Here is a 22,466-nt window from a genome sequence, read left to right on the forward strand (position 1 = left end):
AAACGAGCCAAGGGTAATCGTTATGAACCTAGGTTCACTAACTACACTGCCCTCATCGAGTCTCGGGGAGAGGTTTACCAAGCCACAAGCTCTAGTGTACCTTACAAGAAACCTGGGCCCATTCGAAAAGACATTTCGAAAAGAGACACTACCAAGTTATGTCGTTACCATAACGACTACGGACATGACACTAATGAATGCAACCAATTAAGGACGAAATCGAGTTCCTTATTAGACAAGGACACTTGAGAAGGTACGTACGGGCCTCGGGAACTTCCCAACGAGAAGCTCCAGGTGGCAACGAGCAGACGTCCACATGCCAACGCTCGCCACCATTACAGCCTGCCCTCGTAGCCGGAACACTCTTAACCATCTGTGGAGGCCCGCACCTCGCGGGAAATAGCAGAAAGGCTAGAGAACGATATGCTCGGACTCTACGTCACGACCAGGACATCGAGATGATGATTGTGGAGGACCATGCGCCAAAAAAGGCTCGCTCAGAGGAATATGGGATAACCTTCTCTGATGGCGATGCCCAACACGTCCGGTTCCCACATTCTGATCCGCTGGTCGTGGACATCCAGATGGCCAATATGATGGTAAAAAGAGTATTGGTCGATACAGGAAGTTCAGTGAACATCCTGTATAAGTCAACACTGGAACGCATGAAGTTGTCCATAAAAGACCTAGAGCCCTGCAATCAAACCATATACGGCTTCTCTGGAGAAGGACTCGCCCCAGCCGGAATGATCAAACTCCCAGTAACAACGGGTACAGCGCCTGCCTCAAGGACATTACTCACCACTTTTGTAGTGGTCGATTGTCCTTCAGCATATAACGCCGTTATTGGAAGGCCCATACTGGTTGATCTAAGGGCCATCATCTCCATGTGGCACCTAGCCATGAAGTTCCCGACGGACGCAAGGGTAGGATGCGTCTTAGGAAACCAAAGGGAAGCCAGGGAGTGCTATAACGCCTCGATCACAAAGGCAAAAAGTGGAGCATCGAAGAGCGCTACCCCAGAACGATTGCAGATGACAGAAGACAGACAAGCCCAATCAGATGGTAATGTCACCAAATAGGGTGTAACACCCTCACTTATTTTAGTTCAAAACCATATTTGAGGTGTTACGTTTTAAAACTATATCATAATTTATTTCTGCGGAAGTCTGGACATATATATATATATATATTTTTTTTTTTAAAACTTGAAAACTTATTTCACCTTATTTACATTAAACATAAAGTGTGTCTCAAACATATTATACATAAGTATTAAATAACCCAATTTATTTTCAAAACATAACTTCACACTTTATTACAAACATCTCACTGATAACTGAAATAACCCACAAAAAGGTCGATGTGTTCATATGTACAAATCAGGGTCAGGACCATGCTTCAGTTCTCCTCATATCATTCACATATTTCTTTCTCTACCTGCAACACAAGACAACTGTGAGCCTAAAGCTCAGTAAGCAAAGTAATGCATGCAATGCTAATGATTACCCAATATCAATGGACATATACAACTTCTTTTTTTTTAAATTTTGGGCCCCTTAATATTGTGCACACTGTTTGAATTGGTCAATGCCTGCAGGGCTTGTTACACATATAATACAAAATCCCATGGGTTCTCCTCCGGCTAGCCTTCACCACAGTAGGGCACATTAAAATCCTTATTCCATCGTTGCCCCGTCAGGCTCAAGAGTTAAGGCGGCCACACACTGTGGTGTCAATACATATAACAATAACTCATATGGAGGAGAATAAAAACGGAAATATGGCAAACAATATAATTGGTTCACTAAACCTAGCCCAAATTATTGGGCAGCCACTATAAGCCTACTATAGGCATCCGTTTACACTTATTAACACTTTCATTTGCCTTTTCAAAACAGTGGCACTGAACTTAAACTTCTTATTACAACTTTCTTTTATGTTGCACAAAACTTGCAAAGGCATTATATAATTAATCATCATAATATCATGCATGGTCTTATATCATATAATAATTTACCATATCACTATTATGCCATGCATACAAATTTATGATGAAGTGTCACTGTATGTTAATACCACTTACTCACAAAATATTCATATAATGCATACTTTCACATAACACATAATTCTTGTGTTGCAGTTGAGTACTTTACTTACCTTTTGTCCACAATATATTTCACCGTGTAACAAGTGATGTCTTAGGTATTGATGTGCTTATCCTGACAATAGCATGGATTTCTCATCATAATGATGGCAGTAATACATTGAACTCTCATTTAAAAAAATACCCATAAGACTTCATATCAAATTTCATACCCAAAACATGCCTAAAATGCCTTAAACCACCTAGATCGAGCATTAGATTTATCTTAGACATTTGGGGAAATTTTGACAGAGTTTCCCCTTAATTTTAGCTATCCTCAAATATCAAAATACACCAATAATCAAAATCAATTAACCTGCCATAACCATATATCCCAAATACCAACATGATTCATCATAAAGTTATCATATACCGATTTTGATAAAATTCTTATCTCCTAGATCATCACCCAAATTAAATGAGTCTCCACATATATTCAAACATTTATAAACATATATACTCTCTTATAAACTCAATCAAATAACCAAAAATCATCTTGTACTCCAAGAACCCCAAAAACCTCATAAAACACAAAATTTCACTTACCGAGCAACTTTTCGGCGAAAACAATCTCTTCAAGCTTTTCTAAACCTCAAACCACTTGGAAACCCCAAGAAATATCTTAAAAATGATAAAACACCATATATAAGTTCTCAGAAAAATTCAAAAACATAGTTTAACTTCCAAGTACAAGAACTTACCATAAAAAGGCTAGAACTAAGCTTAATCTACTTCTTTGGCTTTGCTTTCACTTGGATCTCCTTAGAATTTCTTCAAACCAGCCAAGAAATGGTTTTTGGTTTTCTTTTCTCTCTGTTTTTCAGAATAATGGTCGTGCAAAGTGATAAGGTTTGATGAAAATTCCTTATTTTCAATGATTTAGCCTTATTGTCAAAAGTTGACACCTTTCATCTCATCATTTCACCTTTTGACTTATGAAAACCTTATCACTTCAATAATTTCGACTTAATCATCTGCTAGGCCTATTATCCTTATGTGTAAAACACTCACACCAAACCTTAGGTCCATATGACTTCATACCCAATAGTTATGCTTACCCGATCGAGCGTAGCGCACTTATGCTAAGCTCGTTTTGACTTTGCATCCATACCACTGATTATGTATACCTCCCATCAAGAATTGATCTAATGGTTCTAAAACCATTTTTACATCATCAATGAGACCTTAATCCTACCTCGATTACATTTGGTAAATCCATAAATACTCAATTTTACACCGAAATACTAGTAATCGACATTGTACTATTTTCCACTACTTAACCTATTTTGCCTTCTATATCTCACTTTCAACACTTAATTCCATGCCTTGTCCATATTTTTCATACTTTCTTATATCTTGAGCACATCAAACACCCATAAAAGACAACTCAAATGCCACAAGGTTAATAATATTGAGCATACATATAGACATCACATACACAACTTTTATACTTATACATGAAAACACTTATAAGAATATGCATAAGCTCAAATTATACATATTGTATGATATGTAATGCAATGCAATCATGTGATTATTGGCTATATATATCAAAATAATGTGGGTGCTACATAGGGTGTTGCCCAAAGTGAGGATATAGATTTGGATCCTCGCTTTGGGGATTTTGAAGAAAATGTTGGACCCGTCGAGGACCTGGAGGAGGTCCAACTCGATGAAAAAGACCCGACCAGAGTCGTGAGGGTTGGGAAGAATTTAGAGCCTACCGCAAAGCAGGCACTGGTGAAATTCTTGCAAGAGAACCAGGAAGTTTTCACCTGGTCGCATAAAGACATGGTTGGGATAGATCCAGCAGTGATCAGCCATGTCCTGAACATAAACAAAGCCTTTCCACCTGTGCAGCAAAAAAGAAGGCTGCTCGATAAAGACAGATCAAAAGCCTTGAAAGAAGAAGTCGAAAGACTTAAAGAGAATAGGTTCATCAGGGTGGCATTTTATCCATCGTGGGTCTCCAATCCGGTGCTAGTCCCCAAGCCTAACGGCAAATGGCGGACCTGCGTGGATTTTACAGATCTCAATAAAGCCTGCCCAAAAGACTGTTTCCCACTCCCAAGGATCGACCAGTTGGTCGATGCTACTGCAGGACATGAGATCCTCTCGTTCATGGACGCGTATTCAGGTTACAACCAGATCAGCATGCATCCCCCTGACGAGGATCATACCAGCTTTCGGACCGATACGGGCTTATATTGTTACAAAGTAATGCCCTTCGGGCTGAAAAACGCAGGCGCAACTTACCAACGACTGGTCAACCACATGTTCAAGGAGCTGATCGGGGTAAGCATGGAGGTATATGTGGATGACATGTTGGTAAAGTCCAAGAAGGCAGAAGGACATGTGAGGAATTTGCGAGAATGCTTTGATGTGTTGAACAAGTATCAGATGAAGTTGAATCCCCTCAAATGTTCCTTTGGAGTCGGATCAGGGAAGTTTTTGGGGTTTATAGTAAATTCAAGAGGAATCGAGGCCAACCCTGACAAGATAAAAGCCCTGGTCGACATGAAGTCGCCGGAGAGAATCAAGGATGTACAAAGCCTGACCGGAAGGATCGCTGCCCTAAGTAGATTCATCTCAAAATCAACTGACAAGTGCGTTCCATTCTTCAATCTACTCAGGGGGAATAAGAAGTTTGAATGGACGGAAGACTGCGAGCAAGCATTCCAAGCCTTAAAAGCTCATATGTCACAACCTCCCATCCTATCAAAACCAATCGAAGGAGAGACTTTGTATATTTATCTGGCGATTACCGAAGTTGCTGCTAGTGCGGTACTAATACGGGAGGAAGAAGGCGTACAGAAAGCTGTTTACTATGTCAGCAAAAGGCTTATCGGTGTGGAATTGAAATATCCACCAATCGAGAGGTTAGCATATTGCTTAATTCTAGCCTCCAGAAAGTTGCGTCCGTACTTCCAAGCCCATCGTATCACAGTTCTGACCGACCAGCCCCTTCGGCAAGTCCTCCAAAAACCTGAGGCGGCCGGACGACTGTTAAAATGGGCGGTTGAATTAGGACAGTTCGATGTAACTTATTTACTGCGAGCAGCAATAAAAGGGCAAGTCTTGGCCGATTTTATTGCGGAGTTCACCGAACTCCCCAACAGTGAGCTGTGCAAATAGCCTGAAGCGCCCATGCCTCAAGACGAGACTCCTTCGTGGAAACTATTCACGGATGGTTCATCCAATGAATCCCACGCTGGAGCGGGAGTGATATTGATAACGCCCGAAGGGCATCGATTTCACTGCGCAATCAGGTTTGACTTCGCAGCATCAAACAATGAAGCAGAATACGAAGCGCTCCTCACTGGACTGAGAATGGCCAAGGATATGAGTATAAAAGTGCTTGATATTTACAGCGACTCTCAGCTGGTCGTGAATCAAGTCCTGGGAGAATATCAAGCGTGAGGATTAAAGATGATGGCCTACCTTAATAAAACGAAAGATTTGCTAGCCCAGTTTACAAAGTACACCCTCCAGCAAATTCCGCGAGACCAAAATTCGAATGCAGACGCCTTAGCTAAACTCGCAAGTGCAAAGGATGCTGACACCTTGAACATAGTCCCAGTAGAAAGATTGAGTAAGCCAAGCATTGAAGTGGCCGAAGCCAACATGGAGATTCGTGCAGAAGATACATGGATGACGCCTTACCTGGAGTATCTGACAAATGGAACATTGCCAGCAGATAGAAACAGGGCAACATTTATGGGAAGATCTTTATGAATCCCGAATTTATCTCATGCAATCTTCTGGATATCCCATTATTCAGGGGATAATATCTGTAACAATATTTTGTAACCCTCCATGAGCCTATAAATAGCAAGAGATAGCTAAAGGGAATGGGACCTTTTTTTGGAGCTTCGGAATCATAGAGATTATAGAATCTCTCCTAGTAAACTTGTATTGTTTGTCAGAAGTGTTGAAACTCATTGAACCCAAGTTCTCTAATCACACTTTTGATTCCATATCAATATCATTCTAAGTGGACGTAGGTCATTTCCAGATCCTGGGGCCGAACCACTATGAATCACTGTGTTTTCTTTACTTTTGTCATTACGTTATTCTCTATACATTCGTCTATATCATTCATATTTTGACTCCGTGTCAGTTGGCTAAATCGTGGGTGAACAGATACTAAGACCCTTATTAAAGAGTCAGAATGTGCGTTCCTCGAGAAAGGGAGGAGAGTGGACAATTTTTTTTTTTGAAAATCCCGATAATCAGGGGAAAAAGAGTGGCGGATGAGCAGAAAAGGTAACCTTGGGTATCGTGCATTTGTCAAGGCCAAGGTTTTATACCCAATATCTTGGTGTACAAGAAACGTCTTTTAAAATTTTTAAACCCAGAAAACAGAGATCTTGCTCAAACATCAAAACTGGGTATGAACCAGTGATGTAAACCCAGTATGGAAACTTAAAACATAAAAGCCTATCGGATAAAAATTCCCTAACGCATTGTACTAAGAAAATAAACTAGTACATTCACAGTGATAACAAGAACAATATGAACAAAAACTGGGATAAGGGAAAACAAAGATTGGACACTTACACAATAATGGCGATTGCAGAGAAATTGCTGACTGAAGGAGAGGCTGCAAATATGAGCTCACGGACTCGAACAAACCGGAGGTCCTTTGTTTTTTCGGTTGAGAGAACATGCACAAGAAAGAAGTTCTCTGGGATGGCCTCTGGTTTCGTCCCTTCCCTTTTTGTTTCTGATGCATGTAAAATAAGAGGAAGAAGAAGACCTTGAATATATAAAGGGAGAAAAGTGAAAAGAAGGATTGATCTGGGCCATTGGCCAGAATCCTCATGAAATCCAACGGTCAGGGGTCGATGACATGATGGTACCGAAAAGGTGGCAGACGAATGATCGTGGACAGGTTTCCAAGGTACTCAAGTACCATAAATGAGCAATATCCAACTGACGCGTGTCCATTCTCAAGTGTGTGACGGTACGGTTCCCGAAGAAAGTAGTTCAAAAGTTTCCTTCTCTTAGGATTCGAACAAATACTTTTGAGGGGGCAAGATGTTATACCCAGATTTCGAGCCATGATAAATGTGACCTCGAAAGCTGGATTCGCAGCAAATGAACTTGTAAAGTCTGAAGTATGTTCCAAGACTAGACATCAAGCCTGCAAAGCTGAGACGACTTCAAATATGGTGGCCTCGAAATCCACACAATCTCGAAGGGTAGCTCCCGAGATGCATCTGTCCTCAGGGATGACCTCGGATCACGGGTTCCGAGCTTGACGCGCATACGATCTCGAAAGCCATGTGACCTCGGGAGATGTTATTACCTCGAAAGTTGACGTGAGACTTGGGAGAATAAGGCCTTAGTGATATATGATAATAACCTTGAATATCTTAAAGTGTTGTCTATAAGAGACGTGATCTACATTTATTACTGTAAATCCCCTAAAATCATGGGATATTATTTGATTAGTTATACGCCCCCTGGTCTTCAGGGACGTTTCCTTTTATATCGGATTATAGGCATTTAAGGTCATTTGATTTATTTGCACAAAAAGAGTAACCACCCAAAATATGTGGGATAGTATTCTGCAATCTTCTCTATAAATAGAGAGGTCGTGCACCATTGTAAGGGACCGAATCTCTGAATCTTGAGAGAAAACTCTGAAGAATTCATACTTCAAGAATTTTCATAGATCATCTTGAGTTTAATAACGAAAGACTCGTGGACTAGTCAGATTTAACTGCTGAACCACGTAAAAATTGTGTTTTGTATTATCATATTTATATTGGCCATCACTGTTTGTTGTTTACGTGCTCTTCTTTCACGGTTGACGAAAAACGGCATCAACAGGATGTTCTAATTAGGGTAACGAGGTACTCATTCACGTTTCCATATATATATATATATATTTTTTTTCTTTAATATTTGAATGTTTACATCATGGTAGCTGGTTACTCATTCGTGTTTTATATATATATAATATATATAAATATATATATATCTTTTTTTCTATCTGAATTTGGATGTTCCTATCAAGGTTACTGGTTACCCATTCGAGTTTTCATTTTTTTTTTTTTCAAATTTGGATCTTCCAATGAGGGTAATCGGGTACCCATTCATGTTTTCATATCAGAATTTTTTCTTTCAAATTTGAATGTTTACATCATGGTAACTAGTTACCCATTCACTTTTTTATATCTGTTTTTTTCTTTCCAAATTTGGATGTTCCTATAAGGGTTACTGGTTACCCATTCAAGTTTTCATATCTAATTCTTTTCTCCCAAATTTGGATGTTCCCACTAGGATAACTGGTTACTCATTCACATTTTCATCAGATTTTTTTCTTAAGATTTGAATGTTCTCATCACGGTAATTGGTTACCTATTCACATTTTCATATCTATTTTTTTTTCTTTCCGAATTTGGATGTTCCTATCAAGGTTCCTAGTTACCCATTCAAGTTTTCATATCCATATCTTTTTTCCCCAAATTTGGATGTTCCCACTAGGATAAGTGGTTACCCATTCACGTTTTCATAATTTTTTTTCCAAATTTGAATGTTCCTATCAGGGTAACTGGTTACCCATTCACGTTTTTATATTTTTATTATTTTTCTTTCCAAATTTGGATGTTTCTATAAAGGTACGCTAAAAAGAAAATGATGAAAAAATTTATTTGAATTTTTTTTTACATATAGTGGGAAAAAATTGTAGAAAAAAATAATTACAATAATAAAAGATAATAAATAATAAAATAGTCAAATAATTATGTAATGTTAAAAATATATGTGAAAAAAAAAATAAACAAGAAAATGGAAAGAGAAAAGAATGAGTAGAAAAAAGAAGAAAAAATGAAAGGAAAAAAATGAAAAAAAAAAAGGAAGGAAAAAAAAAATAAAGGAAGGAAAACTAAAAAAATATGAAAATAAACACAACAAACTGAATGATGAAGGGAAAAAAGAAAAAAAAACAGATAAATGAATAAAAATGAAAAAAAAAATGGAAAAAATGGAAAGAAAAAAATATAGAAGAAAAAAATGGGTAGAAAAAATGAAATTTTTTTAAAAAAAATGCAAAAACAAAGAAATTTTGTTATTACCCCTTTTTCCCTAAAAATAAAATAATACTAAAATAAAATAAAAACAAAAAAATTATCATCTTCTTCCTCACTTCTCTCACCCACCCACCCACACCCATCCACAATCACCCACCCTCATCCTGTTGCCGCCACAACCACTGCCCATCACATGCCGCCGCCCATGTCTCTCTACAAATACAACCACCACCCACATTCTTAAATATTTAAAAGGATAGTTTATATAGGTTTTTATTAAAATGAGATTCAATGTTGTTTTTGTAGATTAAAAATGCAAAATGATTTTCTTAGTAGATTGAAAGTATTAGTAAAGAATTAATTTATTTCTAGAGTTTAATGGAACTTAAAACTTGAAAATCTGAAAAAAAAAATTAATGGTGGTTTCGACCATTTTCAGGGATAGAGAAACCCAGAATTTTTCGATAGGCTGTCTAATTTTTCGACAGGGTATCTAATATTTCAAACCAGTCGTCTAAATTTCAGACAAGTCGTCGTATATTTTCCACCACCCGTCTAAATTTTAGACATGTCTAATTTTGAAACAACATGTCATATATTTTGACTACTTGTCGAATTTTTAGACGGGCATTCGAATTTTCAGACAAGTTATTGAATTTCTAGATTTTCATGATTTTTGTGATTTTAATTTTTTATGCATAATTTTTTAGTATAAGTAATACCAATAATTTATACTTGTTTGTTTGTCGTTTTTTTGATGTCGTAAAAAAATATTGTAATATTATGTGATGGATTGTGGAAAAAGAATGAAGACTCATAGAAATAGATTTCAAATGGCTCGCGATCAAGATGAAGTATCAAACTGTTATAGACTTCTATCGATGTTTCAAAAAAAAATTGTAACAAAGCTAATTAAATGTGTATATCATCATTATTGGATCCTAATTAATATTTTTCTAATAAAACTTTGTTAACCAGCTCACTTGATGATTAATGATTGAGTGTCATAAGCATCCTTAATAATAAGATGACCAATTATATCGTAATGAACACTTTCTAGTTGTTAAGTTGATCTAATTATTATTCTTTTACAGCATTAGATCAAATTTATATTGTTAAATTGATCTTAATGTGATATTTTGACTACTTGTTTGAATGTTTTGATTACCTGTCTATATATTTTGACAATTTGTCTGAATTTTTGACAACATGTTTAAAAGTGTGAAAATGTCTAAAAAAAACTGAAATAATATTATATAAATGTGCATACAGACATTATTTGATCTTAATTAACATGTTTCAAATAACACTTTGTTAACCAACCATTACTTGATGATTAAAGATTGAGTGATGAATATCCTAGTCAAACTACTAAGATGATTGTGTGTCATAATCAACCTTAATAATAAATTGACCAATGAGATTGTAATGAACACTTTATAGTTGCTAAATTGATTTAATTGAATATTTTACAGTATTAGATCAACTTTATATTGTTAAATTGATTTTCATTTGATATTTCTACTACTCTGAATGTTTCAACTATATGTCTATATATTTCTACAACCTGTCTAAAATTTTGACAACCTATCTAAAAGTGTGAAAATGTCTAAAGAAAAAAGATCAAATAATGCTATATAAAGGTGCATAGCGCTATTATTGGATCCTAATTAACATGTTTCAAATAAAACTTTGCTAACTAACCATCACTTAATGATTAAGGAATGAGTGGTGGATATTCTAGTCAAACTACTAAGATGATTGTGTGTCATAATCAACCTTAATAATTGATAACTCTACAAAATAGAGTTATTTTACCACTTTTTATGTGCTAATTGTTGCTTAGTTCTTGGGTTTTTAATTAACTTATTAAGTTTTTATGTAATTTTTAATTTATTAGTCTTATTGTAGTTTTCTAGATTTTTATATGTTTTTATAGATATTTTATTATAATATGTTGTAATTTAATTATTTGAAATTTGTGTTGTTAGATTATAAGTTAAAAAATGTGATTTTATTGATCTTAATTGCCAAAGTAAATTAAATTTCAATTAGTATTTTCATGGACTTAATATGAGTTATTTTACAATTGAAAATATTTGATTCTAATTTAATATTTACTTATTTTGTAGATAAATTGTTGCATTTTTTTGCTCTTGAAAAGAGAAGAAAAAATATTAGTTTTGAAAGAAAAGAAAGAAAAATTGATGTTTTTGAGCAAAGGCCCAAGCCAGCCTTCCCTCTCGGCCCAGGCCCGCGCCTCCTGCCCAGGCCCAGGCGTGCACCTTCTCAGCAGCTCCTCTTCAGCCTCTGCACCCGAACCTCCAGCCGTACACCACCAAGACCACATGCTTCCCAGGTCGCCAGCTGTCACCAACGAGTCAGCACCTCCCAACCTGGCCATTTCCTTCACCCAAGCTGTCCCCAGCCATCACACTCCTACATCTTCAAGCCTAGTTTGACCCAGCCAGGCCCAATGCCAACATCACTCAGCCACAGCCGACTGCCACCAACACCAAGCCACCAACAGCCCCCTCTTGAGCCCACAATGTACTTTTTGTCCCCTATGTCTAAAAATGCCAATTTTTACCCAAAATTTTCTACACTTTTTATCCAAAATCATCATCACTCCTGCAATTTACCCCTATTTACTATATTATTATTAATTTAATCAATTTACTTAATTTAAATTGATTATTTTAATAATCTCATTTTGGCTATAAATAAGGGTTTTGAAGACCATTTTTGGGTGCTTAATTTTTGGTTATCATCTTCTTTTCTCCCATTTTCTCTCTACCATTCTCTCTTCCATTTTGGGTTTTTTAAGAGCATTTTGCAAGTATGTATGTCATTTATTTTGTAATTTTTACTCTAGTTATGCGCTTCTAATATTTTTCATAAGATTATTAAGATCATAATGAAGTAACTTGTAACTAGGTAATATTTATGTTGTATGTTAATTTCCCTTGTAATGCAACAAAGTTTATGGATTTTTCTTCTTCATATATGTCTTTCATCTTTAATATATCATATTTTGGATTGTTAGATAATATGCACTTTGTTCTTCATTTTGCAAAAACATAATATTCTTTGTGTAAGATGTGTCATTAAATTGTACACATCCATGCTTAGAACAAAAATATTATGTTTTGTCTTATAAATAATGTTCATTGATTTATTTGTTATTTCATTAGATTGATTTACACTAAATGCTTTGAAATTATAATTTTGAAAAGTGAAGAAAAATCCTATCTTTTTAGAAGTAATTTGTGATTAAAATTATAAATCTATTTGGAAAATGATAGTTTGGATTATTTTAACTATCACTAAAACTTGGGAATCAATATACTAATAAATATTATTAAACTTACATTTTGTGGATTCTAGTATCTTAATAATCTTTTCTTTTAACACTTATTTTCAAATCATTATTGATTTATTTTTATTATCTTAAATAGCTTTATTTTTCAATCATTTATTTTATGTTCATAATATTAAAACTCATCAATCTTTGGAGCTAGGTTAGAATTTATTACTTTTGATTTAAAATAGTTTTCTTTTTTATTTTAGACAACTCCTTTGGGTTCGATCTCGTGCTTACACGAACACTATATTCCATATACAATTCGTGCGCTAGCGAGTATAAATTTTTAAAACATACCCGTTTTGGGTCCATCAAGTTTTTGGTGCCGTTACCGGGGAGTTGCAAGAAAAAAGAAACGAAATTTATCTCAAGGTTAGTGTATTCTTCTACTAGTTATTTTAATTTTTTTTGCACTTAAAAAAAAAAGATAAAAAGAAAATTTGGGATGGTTCTACCACCCATAAAAAAAACTTACTTATATATATTTATATTTATTGTTTTTTTTAGTTGACGACACTTGTGCCTCCTATCTATCTTTTTATTTTTTTTAGTCGATGGCACTTGTGCCTCCTAATTTTGTTATAATTTTGTTGTAATTATCTTGTTGTAATTTTTATTTTATTTAATTTCCGCAAGTTACTAGTTGATGGCAATTTTGCCTCCTAGTCTTTTATCTTATGTTTTAGTTGAAGGCACTTATGCCTCCTAATTTTTACCTTAATTTTGTTATGGTTGATGGCATGCTATGCCTCCCTACTCTTGCCTAAATTTTAGTCTTATTTAATTTTTGCCTTATTTTTCTTTGTCTTTTATAATATTTTAGTGTAATATTGTGAAAAATACTTGAAAAGAAAAAAAAAACCTAAATCTTGTCCTTTCACCATAAGCAATTTTTGCTTAAAGGAAATTTGAACAAAATTCCCAATCCGCCTCTACTAATTAACCTCGGGGAGTTGTTAGTAGTGCGCGAGTAAGTGGAATCAAATAGGCCTGGGGACAAGTAAACCATAAGAATTATATTGTTGTGAAATCTCTAAAAAATTATAAGTATGCTCTGTGGTTGCGGTTTTAACTGATCTTCTACATCAGAAAATTGTTTGTTTGAGATTATTTTTGTTGTTTTGTTTGTTAAAATTATATGCATCATTGGGAACGTAACTCTAAAAAACGATTAGTAAAAAGACGTTTATCTTTGTTTGAAATTGAAAGTGTTAGTAAAAATTTGAGTATCATGGAACCTATTGCTAATCCTGTTGATGAAAATGTTGTGCCTGAAAAAACTTTGCTTGAATATTTTGCACCTATTTGATCTAATGCTCCTTCATGCATTGTTTTACCTACAACTTCTGCTACTCATTTTGAGCTTAAACCAGCAATCATTCAATTGTTTCCATCTTTTTATGAGTTAGATAGAGAGGATCCTTACATGCATGTCAAAGATTTCTTGGAAATTTGCTCAATATTTAAATTTCAAAATTTTTCTGATGAGTCGGTCAAACTAAGATTGTTTCCTTTTTCATTAAAAGACAAATCAAAAGCTTGGTTAAATTCCCTTCCCATAGGGTCTATAACTACATGGGATCAACTTTATAATAAATTCTTGTTGAAATTTTTTCCTATGTCTAAAACTGATAGTCTAAGGAGAGAAATCTCCGAGTTTTTTCAAAAAGATAATGAAGAGTTTTATGAATGTTGGGAAAGATTTAAATATTTATTATTAAAATGTCCTCATAATGGTTTTGAAAAATGGAGACTTGTAAAATATTTTTATGATGGTTTGACTCCCTCTAATCGTCAAATGATTCAATCTATGCATACTGGAAAATTTTTAAAATTTCAAGGACAAGAGGCGTGGGATGACCTTGAAGATTTATCTGTCAATTCACAACAATGGAATTATTTTGATCCTAGGTCTAGGTCAACTAATTCACCAAAAAGAGGAGGAAGGTATGAAGTAAAAGAAGAATTAGACTTAAGAACATCCTTAGACAAATTAGCGAGAAAAGTAGAAGCTTTAGCCATAAGCCAAACTATAAACTCTCCAATACAACCAAGAAAAGATGTTTGTTCTATATGTTCTAGTCCTTGCCATAATGCCCAATCATGTCCTTCCTACCAAGAAGTCTTTTCTGAGGAGGCCAATGCTCTTCATGCTTATGGGAAACCAAATGATAGCCCATTTTCATCCACCTACAATCCAAATTGGAGAAACCATCCGAACTTTTCATGGAGACAAAACCAACCCCAAATGAATCAAGGGCACCAATACAACACACAAAACCAAGCTCATGCCCCACAAAATCAACCAAATCCACAACAAAGAAAACCTTCCTTAGAAGATACTTTACAACAATTCATGCAATCCACTCAACAAATCCTACAAATCAGTCTCAATCAATTACCAAACTCGAGACACAAGTAGGACAACTCGCCACTGCTTTAGCTGATAGAGAAAAAGGAACATTCCCTAGTCAACCTATCCCTAATCCAAAAGGTCAATATGAGATAGGAAAGTCTAGTCATAATGGAGAAGTCAAATCAATTTCAACTCTTAGGTCTGGAAAGAACATTGTTAAACCCGATTACATACCCGAGGTTGAAAACGAAAAAGAAAAAGAAAAGAGTCAGCATTTTAGTTCTAATGCCAATGACTCTTCAAACAAGGAAACTCCAATCCATCATTTCATTCCAAAAGCCCCATTCCCACAAAGACTACTTCCAATTAAAAAAGGCGGCCAATATAATGACATCTTAGAAGTTTTTAAACAAGTTAGTATCAATATCCCTTTCTTAGATGCCATTAAAATAATTCCTACCTACTCTAAATTTTTAAAGGATCTTTGTACTGTTAAAAGAAACACTAATGTTCCTAAAAAGGCGTTTTTAACTGAACAAGTTAGTCATTATTCAATATAAGAGTCTTGTTAAATATAAAGAAAGATCCTGGGTGTCCCACAATTTCATGCATTATTGGTGATCATTTTATTAACATAGCTTTACTTTATTTGGGTGCTATTGTGAATTTATTGTCTTATTCTGTTTATAAGCAACTTGGTCTTGGTGAGCTAAAACCTACCTCTATAACTCTTCAATTAGCCGATCGTTCTGTGAAAATTCCTAGAGGCATTATAGAGGATGTTTTGATAAAAGTTGATAAATTTTATTTTCCTGTTGACTTCATTGTTCTTGATACTCAACCTGTAGAAAACATGCATGCTCAAATTCCTATCATTTTAGGTAGACCATTCTTAGCTACATCTAATGCAATCATAAATTGTCGTAATGGTGTTTTGAAATTATCTTTTGGAAATATGACTGTTGAATTGAATGTTTTTAATGTTGCTAAATCTGTTGAGTGTGAGGAAATACATGAAGTTAACATGATAGATAGTATCTGTGAAGATGATGGAAATGACTTACTTGACTTTTGTGAAAAATAATTTGGTATGAACTTGCATGTTGATGACTCTAATGATGATGTGAATTCTTTACTAGAGTCTATACCCTTAAATGAAACAAAAAATGAGCCTTTTTCACCCTTAGATCATGTTCAATCAATCTCCGAGTCTCCAAAGTTAGACCTTAAACCTTTGCTAGAAAATTTAAAATATGCTTTTCTAGGAGAATCCGAAACTTTACCTGTTATCATAGCATCCGCTTTAGATAAAGAACAAGAAGATAAATTGTTAGATGTACTTAGAAAACATAAAGAAGCCATAGGTTGGACCATTGGAGAAATTAAAGGAATTAGCCCATCCATATGTATGCATAGAATCCATCTAGAAGAGAATGCTAAAACCTCTCGGGAATGTCAAAGAAGGTTAAATCCAAATATGAAAGAAGTAGTTAGAGAAGAGGTCATAAAATTGTTAGACGTAGGTATCATTTACCCTATTTCTGATAGTCAATGGGTTAGTCCAGTTCAAGTTGTGCCTAAGAAGTCTGGGATCACAGTTGTTGAAAATGGAAAAATGAATTAATCCCTACTAGAGTGCAAATGGGGTGGAGAGTGTGCATAGACTATAGAAAGCTGAATAATGTTACTAGAAAAGACCATTTTCCATTACCTTTTATTGATCAAATGCTTGAACGATTAGCTGGCCATGCATATTATTGCTTTCTTGATGGGTATTCGGGATATAATCAAATCCCCATTGCCCCAGAAGATCAAGAAAAGACTACATTTACATGCCCTTTTGGGACTTTTGCCTATCGCCGCATGCCTTTTGGATTATGCAACGCACCTGCGACTTTTCAAAGGTGTATGATTTCGATTTTTTCTGACATGGTTGAAAGATTTCTTGAAGTATTTATGGATGATTTTTCTGTGTTTGGTTCCTCTTTTGATGAATGTTTGCACCATATTTCACTTGTTTTAATTCGTTGCAAAGAGAAAAACCTTGTGCTTAGCTGGGAAAAATGTCATTTTATGGTTAAAAAAGAAATTGTTTTAGGTCCTGTAATCTCTTCTGATGGAATAGAAGTTGATAAAGCTAAAGTTGATCTTATTTCAAAACTTCCCCCACCTAAAACTGTGAAAGAAATTAGATCATTCCTAGGCCATGCTGGTTTTTATAGAAGATTTATAAAAGACTTTAGCAAAATTTCTCGGCCTTTATGTCATTTACTTGGAAAAGAAATTGCTTTTGTCTTTAATAATGATTGACATGTTGCCTTTGAAAATTAAAAAATTTGTTGACTACTGCACCCATTATTCGACCCCCTGATTGGAAAATACATTTTGAAATAATGTGGGATGCTTCTGATTATGCTATAGGTGTTGTCTTAGGACAAAGACTTGAAAAAATACCTCATGTAATTTACTATGCTAGCAAAACTTTAAATGATGCTCAATTAAATTACTCCACAACCGAAAAAGAATTGCTTGCTGTTGTTTTTGCATTGGAGAAATTTAGATCTTATTTGTTAGGGTCTAAAATTATTGTTTATTCTGATCATGCTGCATTAAAATATCTCTTATCGAAAAAAGATGCTAAGTCTTGTTTGATCCATTGGATCCTTCTTTTACAAGAATTCGACTTAGAAATACGTGATAAAAAGGGATCTGAAAATGTTGTTGTTGATCTTTTATCTAGACTAGTAGTTGAAACTATACATGATTCCACTCCTATCACTGAAACTTTTCCTGATGAACAATTGATGCATGTTTCTTCCTTACCTTGGTATGCTGATATTGTTAATTATTTGGTCACTAAAGAAATACCATCTCATTGGTCTAAGCATGATAAATCTAAATTTTATTCTGAGGTGAAAAACTTTATTTGGGATGATCCTTACTTGTTTAAATACTGCCCTGATCAAATAATTAGAAGATGCATTCCAAATTGTGACCGATCTAAAATCATATCTTTTTGTCACGATTGTAACGGCCTACTACCTTAGAGCCGTTACTTAGTGAGTTTAAAACAGAAATCGTGCTTTTGACTGACTCTACGTGGTTTCTAAAACCAAAAGTGTGAATAAACCAGAATTTAAGGCTGTACTCTTTGAAAATGTTTAGTTTCATTGAAAACATTAAGTATCAAACATCTGGGATCCCAAAAATAAGGTTTACAAAATATTTACAACTCAAAAATAGATTTACACCAGGTTAACTATCAAAAGAATGAGTTAATACAGCCATATACAAAATGCCCCCAACCAAAGCAGTCGGCCAAGCCGAACATGTACGCGCCGCTCCCACGCTCTCCATACTCATGGCCGGTTGACTGACTCCTTGCTTTTACCTGCCACACAGAGCACCCGTGAGCCGAAGCCCAACAAGAAAACCCATACAGTATATAACATATGCATAGAATATAGCTGACATATAATCCATTGATAAATAGGAAAACCATCAGACTGATCAAGCACGGCCATGCCGCCCCAGAGGCCTTACCAAAGCCTAGGGTCTCGGTCCTCACCGTAAGGATAACTCATGTATCCATTGGGTCCCACCCTGGCTATAAGCACCCCATGTGCTGAGTGTTACTTCCGGCCCCAAGGTCGTACCCGGCCCTTGCCGCTCTCGGCCTTAGCCGTTCATTTCATTATAATCGCACGCATAATACATTTCGAAATAATCATTCAAACATATAATAATTCATCCAAGGTCATACATTTGCAAGTAAAACAATCTAGGGCCATGCCCTGCAATAACACTGTGGGCCCATGCCCTGATCCCGAGTGTTACGGTTTTCTTACCTTTAAATTCGATAGCCTTGATCACCTGACTCCTTGAGCACGATCCTACTCGAGCCCTAGCGCTTACCTAAGCAAAATCCATAAGTCAAAGTCATTACCAAACCTCAAGTCCAAAAAGCCCAAAAATCCCCTTCTGTGAACAGTGCAGCGCTACAGCGCTCTAAAGAGGGCGCTGTAGCGCTACAAGCAGAACCACCCCCCCAGAAACAGGGGCTAGCGCTACAGCGCCCCCTGACTAGCGCTGTAGCGCTAGTTGCAGACCAGCAAAACCCAAAATTGCTTCTTGCGATTTCCTTCTACCATTTCAACCCCAAACTTGTCCAAATCATTTCCAAGCCCAAAAACAAACTTATCAACACCTCACACTCATCCCAAGCATCCCAAGAACTCATACCCCAAGCTCAAGCAACCCAAAACTCAAGATCTACCATAATGAACCCAAAAACCAGAAATTCACTCAAACAACAAATATAAGGTCTTAGAAATCATACCGTGGATGGAAATTCGACCTTGAGTTGAACCCTAGACCTCCTTAGCTTGCTCCTTCACAACCTTGACCTGATTTCCCCAAAACTCCCATCTATTTAGCTCAAATACACAGCTCAAACCAGTCAAGCCCTAAAACTGAAATCTCCAAGAACTTACCTCAAATTTCTGATGTGATCTTGCTAATCCCTTGCCAATCCTCAAGTCTAGCTTAGGATCCTTGATGCTCAGCCTACCCTAGCTCTCCACTGAGCTTAACTCCAAGAAAAATGAAGGAAAATGGTTGGGAGAGCCACAAACCGATTCTTTAAAGCCAAACCCCTCTGTTTTCTCTCTTTTCTTTTCTCTTCCTTCTTTCTTTCTTTTTCAGCCTTAACTCTGTTTCTACTAAATCCACTAAGTATAAAGCTCCCTTCAACTTATCTCTAACAAGCCTAAAGACCAAAATGCCCTCCCTTAATAATTCTAAACCTTTATGCCCATGTAGGGACATTTTAGTCATATTACCCAAATTCCCACTAATTCCTCAAGTGTTCCTAATAATTTCCCGCTTGCTACCCAATACCTGATTAATCACCAATTATACATTCTTCATCATCAAGATTAACCTCAATATATTTTCCAAATTCTCATTTAAACTCCCCAGGCTTAACCCAAGCCGGGTATAGATTTCCGCTTTGACTTTTCCGCTAACCCGCTCACTCTAGGATCGTCTCGAGTCACAAATCACAGATATCAACACAATCATGCCCAAAATGGTCAAATTACAATTATGCTCTTTCTAAGATAATCAGGTCTACATGCATACTAATTCACATAGTCATGCATCTCAAATAATCAAATAGTCATATAATGTGCATTAAATCATAATCATGCATTAAACTCATTAAAGTCACACACAAAATCCCATTATGCCCTCCAGGCACACTAATCAAGGCCCTTAAGCCTTATTAGCGAATTTGGGTCGTTACAACGATCATGCATGTGGATGACATTTTAGTGGTAAGAAAACAACTGCTAAAGTTTTACAATGTGGTTTTTATTGGCCTACTATCTTTCATGATACATATGTTTATTGTAAAGCTTGTGAACGTTGCCAAAAGTTAGGAAGTTTAACTAAAAGAAACATGATGCCTTTAAATCCTATTCTTATTATTGACATATTTGATGTTTGGGGCATTGATTTTATGGGACCATTTCCTAACTCTTTTGGTAATCTTTATATTCTTGTTGGAGTTAATTATGTGTCTAAATGGGTTGAAGCTATTGCATGCCACACTAATGACCACAAAGTTGTGCTTCGGTTTTTAAAAGAAAATATATTTTCCTGTTTTGGTTCACCACGTGCTATCATTAGTGATAATGGTACACACTTTTGTAATAAGCCATTTGAACATTTGATGAAACAATATGGCATTACGCATAAAATCTCAACACCATATCACCCACAAACTAGTGGTCAAGTTGAAGTGTCTAATAGGGAAGTTAAGCACATTTTAGAAAAAACTGTGAATCCAACTAGAAAATATTGGTCCTTAAGACTCACTGATGCATTATGGGCGTATCGTACCGCGTATAAAACACCCATTGGCATGTCACCCTACAGACTTGTGTATGGGAAGGCGTGCCATGTACCTGTTGAGTTAGAACATAGAGCCTTTTGGGCAATTAAGCAGTTAAACTTTTCTTTAGACAAGGCAGGTGAGAAACGAAAGCTTCAACTAAATGAACTAGACAAATTAGGAATGATGCATATGACTATTCAAAAAAGTATAAGGATCACATGAAATTTTACCATGACAAAAATATTTTGATAAAAGATTTCTCTCCAGATTAGAAAGTCCTTTTATACAACTCTCGTTTGCATTTATTCCCGGGAAAGTTACGCTCTAGGTGGTCCGGTCCTTACATTGTTCGTATTGTTTTTCCACATGGAGCTATTGAAATTGAAAATCCTAAAAATGGTGATGTATTTAAAGTTAATGGACAAAAATTAAAACCATTCTTAGAGTTAAAAACCGATGAAGTGGATGAGATCCTCCTTGAGGACCCTGTTTACCATGCTCTTTGATTCCTATTTGATCTTGATAACTTGTGTTTTATTTGCTTTGTTTATTTTATGTGTGATTTAATTTTTGTTTATTGTATCTTCTACTCTCTTAGCGGTGCACCATATCGAGGTACGACCATTCTAAACTCTAAACTCTTGTCAATTTTAATTTATATTTATATTTTGACACATTGAGGACAATGCTTAAATTAAGTTTGGGGGTATCGAGTTTATATGGTTATTATCATTAAGGAGAGTATGATTTATTGTGTTTATGCTTTGCGTTGTTTTTAATTTTTATGTTTTGTGTTAATTTTTGTGTTTTATTTATGTTTGTTTGAAAAAAAAAAATTATATATATGTTGTTGTTTTGTTAAATTTTTTTTTTTAATTTGTTCATTTTCTTAAAAATTCAAAAAAAAAATTGGTGATATTTTTCATTTTCAATGATAAAAATCTTGATTGAGTTTGAGTTTAGTTCTCTTAAAAATATGAATAATTCTTAAGCTTTGTTTTTAATTATATGGTCAATTCTGCTTGTAACAAAAATTACATTTTTCATAACAAGAACACTCTTATTTCCTATAAGAATAAGTGAAAAATAGTTTTAATGAAAACCTATTTTCTAAAAGAAAAATTGACAATTTAATTAATTACATAAGCTTAACTTTTATTCATAATAATTTCTGATATTTATTTTCATTGTGCAATTTTTGAGAAAATCCTTTTATATCACCAATAAAAAAAATGTTTGTGTTTTAATGTGTAACGATTCGTGTGTTTTAATGTGTGTTTTAATTTTTCTTTTGCTTGAGGACTAGCAAAATATTAAGTTTGGGGGTGTAATAACTCTACAAAATAGAGTTATTTTGCCACTTTTTATGTGCTAATTATTGCTTAGTTCTTGAGTTTTTAATTAACTTATTAAGTTTTTATGTAATTTTTAATTTATTAGTCTTATTGTAGTTTTCTAGATTTTTATATATTTTTATAGATATTTTATTATAATATGTTGTAATTTAATTATTTGAAATTTGTGTTGTTAGATTATAAGTTAAAAAATGTGATTTTATTGATCTTAATTGCCAAAGTAAATTAAATTTCAATTAGTATTTTCATGGACTTAATATGAGTTATTTTACAATTGAAAATATTTGATTCTAATTTAATGTTTGC

General features: G+C 35.0%; 1 long non-coding RNA gene and 1 other non-coding gene across 2 annotated transcripts; both read right to left on the reverse strand.

Annotated features, from left to right (window-relative positions):
• Window positions 1-1,455: 1,455 nt before the first annotated feature.
• Window positions 1,456-3,106, reverse strand: LOC133780581 (uncharacterized). Its single transcript, XR_009869424.1, has 2 exons — window positions 2,693-3,106; window positions 1,456-2,222 (listed from the first exon to the last, which is right to left on the reverse strand). It is a non-coding gene; the product is annotated as an uncharacterized LOC133780581 (long non-coding RNA).
• Window positions 3,107-14,183: 11,077 nt separating this feature from the next.
• Window positions 14,184-14,290, reverse strand: LOC133781153 (small nucleolar RNA R71). Its single transcript, XR_009869947.1, has one exon. It is a non-coding gene; the product is annotated as a small nucleolar RNA R71 (small nucleolar RNA).
• Window positions 14,291-22,466: the final 8,176 nt, after the last annotated feature.

Source organism: Humulus lupulus, chromosome 5, assembly GCF_963169125.1.
Source record: "Humulus lupulus chromosome 5, drHumLupu1.1, whole genome shotgun sequence".
Classification (NCBI taxonomy): Eukaryota; Viridiplantae; Streptophyta; class Magnoliopsida; order Rosales; family Cannabaceae; genus Humulus; species Humulus lupulus.